Source organism: Rutidosis leptorrhynchoides, chromosome 2 (assembly GCF_046630445.1).
Source record: "Rutidosis leptorrhynchoides isolate AG116_Rl617_1_P2 chromosome 2, CSIRO_AGI_Rlap_v1, whole genome shotgun sequence".
In the NCBI taxonomy this organism is placed as follows: domain Eukaryota; kingdom Viridiplantae; phylum Streptophyta; class Magnoliopsida; order Asterales; family Asteraceae; genus Rutidosis; species Rutidosis leptorrhynchoides.
Genome location: NC_092334.1, coordinates 105,215,792 through 105,225,916, shown reverse-complemented (window position 1 = coordinate 105,225,916; position 10,125 = coordinate 105,215,792). Strand labels below are relative to the sequence as shown.

The 10,125-nt window shown below is 33.1% G+C and overlaps 1 non-coding gene across 1 annotated transcript; it reads right to left on the bottom strand.

Annotated features, from left to right (window-relative positions):
- Positions 1-1,745: 1,745 nt before the first annotated feature.
- LOC139894979 (small nucleolar RNA R71) lies at positions 1,746-1,852 on the bottom strand. The gene has a single exon (XR_011775451.1). It is a non-coding gene; the product is annotated as a small nucleolar RNA R71 (small nucleolar RNA).
- Between the last annotated feature and the right edge of the window lie 8,273 nt (positions 1,853-10,125).

The following is a 10,125-nucleotide window of genomic DNA, read 5'->3' as shown; positions in this document are numbered from 1 at the left end:
TTTAAAGTATAAAAGTATTTTAAAAAAATATAATTTTAAATATAACCTATATATTAATTTTGTAAAACTAAAAAAAAAAATAAGTAAACGGGCTGGTTACTGTAGCAGCCCAAGAAGTGGCCTGGATCCATACACCATGCTCATGCGATCGCATGAGCTGAGGTGACAGGTCTGTTACCTCAGACGTACAATTAGGGTTACGTTTAATTATTATTATTATTAATTAATTAGTAATTAGGGTTTAGTTTTATTAATATTTAGTTTAGTTTTAAATTAATTTGTATTTTTAAGTTTAATTTAGTTTTATTAACAATAAAATTAATACTTTTATAAAATAATAATATAAAAATAATATTTTTATAAAAATAAGTAATTTTATCAATTTTTTAAAATTATATATTTTAATCGTTTAATTCGTAATTTGTATTTTTATCGTTCGTATTTAATTTTAAACTTAGTATCTTGCCGTAGAAACTTTTATATTTCTAGATTTTTAGGCTTTGCCGTAAATTCCCTTAAGTGCTTTTTCTTTAGATTAAGATTTAGGCGCTTTAGAATCTTACGACGTCGCTTATCGCCTTAGTTTTAAATAAATTTTAGTGCCTTTTAAGTAATTGCCGTTTTTGATTTAGAATTCCTTTTAAGCTTTAATACCTTTAGACGCAAGTTTTAATATTTAGTTTTTATAATTTTAAGTTTCGACGCTCTACTTTCTTATTTTTGTTTTTCAACTTTTTATTTTTCGACGTTTGTTTTTCGATTCTTATTTTTCGACGCGTTTTTTTCCTTTCTCATTTCTACGCTCTAGTTTCTAGGACATAGAATTTTCTTTATTTACTTTAAACTTCGACGGAAAAATTATTTTAAGCGGTTAAATTGATAGACATCCAATATTTTTTGCTTCGTAGTAATAGTTGGATTTGTTAGTGGATGAGTTGTGGATTTTCCGACTTAAAGGATCCTGGCCCCCTGCTGCAGCTTTTGGCTATTCAAAACGTGGGCAAAAGCAGAAAAGTCTATTAATTTGATAACTTATATAATTTTTATATTTATAACTATTAGGATATTCAGTGAATGCACGAGCAAAACGTTCACCACCTTTCATACGTTCACCTCCTGTAACCAGATCAAGACATCTAGCTAATATTGCCGTTGTTGATTTTTCTTTAGAATCATCATCTAGTCGAACAAGTACTCCAATTCAAATTTTCTATAAACCATTTTTTGAACCCGACTTCACAATTGAGAACCCAGAGGATATTCAAGGACAATTCCAAGATCCTGACCCACTAATCATTCCTCCTGAACCACAAACCGTTAAATTAGAATCATCTAGTGATTCGGATTCGACAATTTCAAATATGGAAATAACGGAACCTCTAAGTATGGAAGATCGAACGAGAGCCACAAGCACGGACCAAGGTCACGCCATTATTAAACCAGATATTAATGCGCCAGATTACGAAATCAAAGGACAAATCCTACACATGGTAACTAATCAATGCCAATATAGTGGTACGCCAAAAGAAGATCCAAACGAACATCTTCGAACCTTTAATAGGATCTGTACTCTATTCAAAATCAGAGAAGTTGAGGATGAACAGATCTATCTCATGTTGTTTCCCTGGACTTTAAAGGGAGAAGCCAAAGATTGGCTAGAATCGTTACCCGAAGGAGCGATTGACACATGGGATGTCTTAGTTGAGAAATTTCTTAAAAGATTCTTTCCAGCATCTAAAGCCGTGAGACTTCAAGGAGAAATTGTTACGTTCACGCAAAAGCCAAATGAAACATTATATGAGGCGTGGACAAGATTCGAAAAATTGTTGAGAGGATGTCCTCAGCACGGTTTAGACACTTATCAAATAGTACAAATATTCTACCAAGGTTTCGACGTTGCTATACGAAAAGACATCGACACAACAGCTGGTGGTTCCATTATGAAGAAAACCACAACCGAAGCTCACAAGATTATTGATAACACAGCCTCCCACTCTCATGAGTGGCATCAAGAAAAAGATATCTTTCGTTCATTTAAACAGGCTAGAGCCGATTCTAGCCATGACTTTGATTCCATTTCCGTAAAAATAGATGCTTTCGCGAGATGAATGGAAAAGATGACTAAAGATATTCACGCAATACGAATCAGTTGTGAGCAATGCGGTGGACCACACTTAACGAAAGATTGTCACATCGAGCAAACGATGGAACAACGTGAGAATGTTTCCTACATGAACCAAAGGCCGGGAAATAATTATCAAAATAATTATCAACCGCCAAGGCCAAACTTTAATCGAAATCAAAACATTCTTTACAATCCAAATGGACCCAACAATAACTCGTACAACCAACAAGGTCCGAATAACCAACTAACTCAAAACAACACTTTCAATCAACAAAGACCTAGCTTGTATAAACCACCACAACAAACCGAAGAGAAAAAGCCAAATCTGGAAGAAATGATGGCAAAGCTAATGGAATCTCAAACACAATTTATTACATCTCAAACCCAAACGAATGTGAGGTTTGATTAGTCATTAAGAACTCAACAAGCTTCCATTTTGAATCTAGAAAAACACGTAGGTACTCTTGCTAGCATGATGAGTGAGAGGGAACAAGGAAAGCTACCGAGTAATACTGAAGTAAATCCTCGGAATGAAAATGTTAATATGGTGTCAACAAATTATGAAAAACCAGCTGCAGAAGATGGGAAGGTTTTAGATGTGAGTAACAATGAAGAAGTTACACCACCACCACCACCCGAGTATGTAAAGCCAGTGGTGGCACCCTACAGACCACCCATCCCATTTCCAAGAAAAGGAGTTGAGTATGAGCAAGTAATAGGTAATAAAGTTTGTGATACCTCTGGAAAGAAGAAGAAGAATAAGAAAGTACAAGAAACAAAAATCGTAGAAATAAACCCGATGAAGACAGTTCCACCAAAACTTCCACCCAGGTTGGGTGATCCGGGTGAATTTATTGTTCCTTGTCTACTTAGTGATTGTGTCATGTATGATGCACTAGCATATTTAGGTACGAGTGTGAGTGTTATGCCTCTTTCATTATATAAGAGATTAGGAGTAGGTGAGTTAAGTCCAACGGAGATGAGTGTTTGACTCTTTGATCAAACCATTAGGCACCCAGTTGGAATTACTGACAACCTACCCGTTCAAGTAGGTAATTTAACCTTTCTAGTCGAATTTATTGTCATTGACATAGAAGAGGACTCAAACGTTCCTCTAATTTTAGGTCGACCATTCTTAGCATCCACCAGGGCGTTATTTAATGTAAGAGAGGGTAGAATGACACTTAGTGATGGTGAAAAATCGGTCACCTTTGTTTGTTGAAAGACTAAATCTCCACCATCCAAAACCGTTGAACCAACAAAAACGATTGGTAAGAACCATATTATTTTACCAACTCCAACGGTAGTGCTTAATAATAATAAATCGCCTAAGTGTGGGGAAGATGAAGTAAAACCTAATGTTGACCTGATAACAAAGAACCCCATTGTTAATACGAAATTAAATGATCCCCTTATTAACAGTTCAATGAAGAAACTTATTAAATGGATTCACGATGCTAGAACCAAGGAGAACTTTAAGTTATGTAACCGGTTAGTATCCAATCGGTTGCCTAAAGAAAAGGCGAAACTAGTTGAATTTGTAGATATTACACAGGAATCCGACCAATGGCTTAAAGCAAAAGTCACAGATATGCATGTTGATTATGGTCCAAAAGAAATTGACAATGAAGTTAATCACAATTTCGACACCACAGCTACCTAAGTGTGGGGAGATTCAAATGTTCTAAAAAGAAAACGCTATCTAGAGTTAGTTGTTCTGTTCTCGTGTAGTTCCGAGAATAGAATCCGATTGGTCTTTTCCACTAGCAGACACTAAAGAACTAGTTTTCTTCCCCCATTCTGAATTTTTCTTTTGTAGGTTTTGTATCAAAATTAATACGCTTTTTAAATTTAAGTTTTGTGTGAATTTAAAAACAAAATTTACTTTATTTCATTAAGTTTAAAAAAATGATTTCTAAAATTCATCGTAAGTTAAAGACTAGATCATAGAATCGAAATTGCTTTACCCGAGGGCGGGGCGAAAAATTTTGTTATCATTATTTTTAATTTTATTGATCTAAAGTATACCAAAAAATTAAAAAAAACCCCAAAAATCTTTGCTTTTAAAACAATCACTTTAAAAATGACAAATTTTAAATTTTCTCGAGGGAAAGACTAGATAAACATACCGAAACTACCTAAAGTAAAAGGAAACAAAATTTTAAAAAATTATTCATTTAAATTGTTTTAATAAATAAAGGTTTTATAAAAAAATAATATAATAAAAATATTATGTATATTTGTAGTTTATCTTATGTACAAAACAGGGTAAAACAGCGCACTTTCAAAGACTGACATTAAGTTCAGCAAAAGCTACTAATTTTGACGATAAGACGCAAAATATCAAATGTGATATAAAATAATATGTTTGCAAACTCGGTATTTTTATTCACTTTTCTACACTAATCACCCTCATGAATTTATAATTATAATTTGATTTCATACAAATGAGGGCATTGCATGATCTCAAGTGTGGGGAAAGGTTATAAATTCTCTCGGGTTTACACTTAGTTTAATTGCCAAATTTTGTGAAATTTTGAAAAATTTTCAATTAAATGAATTCAAAATCATGTTTATACATATTTATGAACGATAAAACTAGGTGTTAATACCGAAATTATTGTTACCTCGGAGAGAACATAAATGGAGAAACAACCCAAAATTCTTGAATTTATTTAAAATGGAATAGAAGAGAATAAAAAGGCAAAGAAAAGAATAAAAAAAAGCTAAGTGTGAGAAGAATTTACCAAGTTCTTTAAAACACATATCACATATTTGGTACAGATTATTGCAGGTACTTTTGCTTTGGACTAAACTAATCAGTTTTACCCGATTTATTGTAATACCTTTGAAAGAATAGATGGATCTACATGATGAATCAATTCCATCATTAAAAGGAAGTAAAGTCTTCCGAAAAAGACACGCGCTTCTTGATTTAGGTCAGGAAGTTGTCGTCCAGACCAGCTGTAGGTTGACGAAAAATCTAGAAAAGTCATCTCTAAAATCAGTAGGAAATCCACGGACCTCAGCATCAAACAGGGTCGCCAAGTGGTCAGACTTATCCTATCCATGAGAGGATCTGTCTCGTAAAATGGGGAGGGCGCCATGCAAATTAGCTTGATAAGACTAATGAACCAGACCCCCAGAAAGGATAATCTCCTTAAAAGATTAAAAATCAGCTTTTAAGCCTGATGTTACTCAATCCTTGAGATTGACCTTAAAGATTGAGAATTACAAACTCATGAAATTCGTTGATATCTAAACTCGAGCTTGAACGAGAAATTATTTTGATCAAAAATAAAACCGATTTGTTTTCTGAAAACCTATTTTCAATGCATTCATTACCATTGAACGTAAAATCCTGAGAATTCATCAGAATTCGTTAGGTCACCTGAACCAAATCATGTATCAACCGTAAGAACGGTGGTTGCATAGCATGGTCGAATACAGGACCTTGTGCCAGATCAAAAAATTATAGGGTGATCTTTACTATTTCTCCTACAAAGGATAGTAATTGCATTCGACACGTTGTGGACCATGAACATCTGCATGTCATTAGACATTGCCTTAACAGTTGCTTGTTCATCACTTTCCTTTACAACCGGACGGTAGTTTACCGAAAGGTAATATACGAGACAAGTATACTGGACGTGTTGCTTTCCGAATACAAGGTTAGCAAGTGGGTGACACAAAACCGCAAGTTTTGAACTAAAATTTTCAAATCTGAAACCCACGCAACCCACAAAAATATTTTGCAAACACCGGTGAAGGGTTATTCCGGAAAACTTATCTAGGATAAAAGCTAGAATGAATTTTCAAAAGATAAAATGTTTTCATAAAGATCCAATTTCCTTAAAGGATCTAAATTTTCATAGTCATGTGGGACTGTAAACCACAATGTTACTATCATTGTTTATACCGCCGTATCAAAATTACTGATGTATAAAGTGTGAGAATAAAAAAGTGATTCGAGTGAAGTGTGATTTAATTTCAAGTTCTGTATTGTTTGCGGACAAGTAACGTTTAAGTGTGGGGATATTTGATAGTGCTCCAAATGAACATATATTTAGTCGCAATATCATCCCAATATGTAAAGTTTTTAGTTGTAATTATTCTATTTTTAATTTGAAATCGTTTAAATAAATAAATATGAAGACGAAGCACGAAGATTATAGAATTGAAGAAAAAGTGCCACTAAAGCCTGAAAAGTGCCACTAAAGTCATAGTGCACTCAAAAGTGCCACTAAAAGTGATTTAAAGACTTGCGCGGATTTTGGGAGTTAAGGAAAATATTTTTTTGTGCAAATTACAAATTGCAAAACGCAAAGTACAAGATATCTACGCGTACGAAAGGACGTTCGAAAATCCGGAACCGAGACATAAACCGAGCATCAACGCGCGAGACAACAGACCTAAAATTACAAGTCTACTATGCACAAGAATATAATATAATATATATATAATTATATATAATTATATATATTATATTATATATTATAATAATTCAGCAGACGCCCATGTTTTAATTGCAATGTGAGCTGGAGTAGCCTGCCATGCGATCGCATGGTAACAAGGCATCAAGGCCATGCGATCGCATGGCCCTGAAAAGTTGGCCAAGTGCTATAAAAGGCAACGATTTCTGCCGAATGAAAGACACCTCTTCACACTTATTTTCTCTCTTTCTTTCTGTATGTTATATTTATATTTATATTTATAATATTCAGTTTAATATAAGATTAATAATAATTGGGTTATTGTAAGAATTGTTTTACGGGTTTTAAAGTCGGAACTCTGTCCGTGTAACGCTACGCGATTAATCACCACTGTAAGCTATGTTCTTCCTTTTTACATTAATGTCTCGTAACTAAGTTATTATTATGCTTATTTAAGCCAAAGTAATCGTGATGTTAGACTAAATATTAAAGACGGGGTTATTGGATTTTGTACCATAATTCGGGTTTGGACAAAAGACCGATACTTGTGGACATTGGACTATGAACTATTAATAGATGGGGGGGTATTGTCTAATCGAATGATAGCTCATTGGAATCTTTCGAACCTATCTTCAAATTAGTTAATCTAATAATTATTAAATGATTATGCATGTCCTATTTAATGATGTTTATACGACATCTTTTACGATCATTTAATTAATTATTCGGGTTGGGTAATTGATTATTCAAACTGATCAAGTGGGTAAATTAATGTTCATATCTTATTAAAATAGGGGTGGATTACATACAAGGGTAATTGGTGTAATTGTTAACAAAGTATTAAAACCTTTGATTATACGCAGTTGATAACCTGGTGTAATCATTAAACAAAGTATTAAAACCTTGTTACAGTTCGAATCCCTAATTAGTTGGAATATTTGACTTCGGGAATAAGGTTAATTTGACGAGCATTTTATAATTATGACCGATGGACTATTATGAACAAAAACCAGATAGGTATCAAATAAATCCAGGACAAAGGACAATTAACCCAGATAAATAAATTAAAATCAAAACGTCAACATCATGATTACGGAAGTTTAAATAAGCATAATACTTTTATTTCATATTTCATCGTACCTTTATTTACTGTCATTTTAATTACTGCAATTTACTTTATCGCAATTTAAATTCTGTTATTTATATTATCGTCATTTATCTTTACGCTTAAAATATAAAATCGACAAACCGATCATTAAACTGTAAAACCCCCTTTTATAATAATAATAATACTACTATATTACTAATATAATTGTTTAAAAATATAGTGTACACAATAATCCGTCTCCCTGTGGAACGAACCAGAATTACTAAAAACTACACTACTCTACGATTAGGTACACTGTCTATAGTGTTGTAGCAAGGTTTAGGTATATCCCATCCGTAAATTAATTAAAACTTGTATCATATTTTGTAGTATTTCGTAGTAAAGATAATAGTATTTCGTATACACCTTCGCACACATCAAGTTTTTGGCGCCGTTGCCAGGACCCGGCGAAACGCTATATTTTTACGTTATATTCTTAAAAAAAATATATTACTTTTTAAGCTATTTTTGTAAAAATATAATTTTATATAAGTTTTAAAATACAAAAATATAAAAAAGTATATTTATCTATTTAAGTGTTTAAATTAAAAAGTTTATATTTTTTTATTTATTTAAAGTATAAAAGTATTTTTTTAAAATATAGTTTTAAATATAACCTATATATTAATTTTGTAAAACTAAAAAATAATAAGTAAACGGGCTGGTTACTGTAGCAGCCCAAGAAGTGGCCTGGATCCATACACCATGCGACCGCATGGGAAAATAACCCTCAACTCATGCGATCGCATGAGCTGAGGTGACAGGTCTGTTACCTCAGACGTACAATTAGGGTTACGTTTAATTATTATTATTATTATTAATTAGTAATTAGGGTTTAGTTTTTTTTTAATATTAAGATTTAGGCGCTTTAGAATCTTACGACGTCGCTTATCGCCTTAGTTTTAAATAAATTTTAGTGCCTTTTAAGTAATTGCCGTTTTTGATTTAGAATTCTTTTTAAGCTTTAATACCTTTAGACGCAAGTTTTAATATTTAGTTCTTAGACTTTTAAGTTTCGACGCTCTACTTTCTTATTATTGTTTTTCGACTTTTTATTTTTCGACGTTTGTTTTTTGATTCTTATTTTTCGACGCGTTTTTTTTTTCTCATTTCTACGCTCTAGTTTCTAGGACATAGAATTTTCTTTATTTTCTTCAAACTTCGACGGAAAAATTATTTTAAGCGGTTAAATTGATAGACGTCCAAAATTTTCTGCTTCGTAGTAATAGTTGGATTTGTTAGTGGCTGAGTTGTGGATTTTCCGACTTAAAGGATCCTGCTCCCTGCTGAATCTTTTGGCTATTAGAAACGTGGGCAAAAGCAGAAAAGTCTATTAATTTGATAACTTATATAATTTTTATATTTATAACTATTAGGATATTCAGTGAATGCACCGAGCCAAACGTTCACCACCTTTCATACGTTCACCTCCTGTAACCAGATCAAGACATCTAGCTAATATTGTTGCTGTTGATTTTTCTTTAGAATCATCATCTAGTCGAACAAGTACTCCAATTCAAATTTCCGATAATCCATTTTTTGAACCCGACTTCACAATTGAGAACCCGGAGGATATTCCAGGACAATTCCAAGATCCTGAACCACTAATCATTCCTCCTGAACCACAAACCGTTAAATCAGAATCTTCTAGTGATTCGGATTCAACAATTTCAAATATGGAAATAACGGAACCTCTAAGTATGGAAGATCGAATGAGAGCCACACGCACGGGCCAAGGTCACGCCATTATTAAACCAGATATTAATGCGCCAGATTACGAAATCAAAGAACAAATCCTACACATGGTAACTAATCAATGCCAATATAGTGGTACGCCAAAAGAAGATCCAAACGAACATCTTCGAACCTTTAATAGGATCTGTACTCTATTCAAAATCAGAGAAGTTGAGGATGAACAGATCTATCTCATGTTGTTTCCCTGGACTTTAGAGGGAGAAGTCAAAGATTGGCTAGAATCGTTACCCGAAGGAGCGATTGACACATGGGATGTCTTAGTTGAGATATTTATTAAAAGATTCTTTCCGGCATCTAAAGCCGTGAGACTTCAAGGAGAAATTGTTACGTTCGCACAAAAGCCAAATGAAAATCAAACTTGTGTTTGTAATCTTCATGTAACTTGAAGATCTAGCTTCATGCTTCAAGGATCTTCAAGAACAACCAAGATTCAAGCTTTCTAGCTTTGAATCTTCATTTATTTTGTTGGATCTAGGTTTTCTAACTTATGATCTCATTATTTTGTTATAAAGGTCAAAACTTGTGTTTATGATCTTCATGTATCTTGAAGATCTAAGCTTTATGCTTCAAGATCTTCAAGAACACCAAAGATTCAAGCTTTCTAGCTTTATAATCTTATAACTTGTGTGAAAAGGATCCAAGCTCTCTAGCTTAGGGGTCCATTA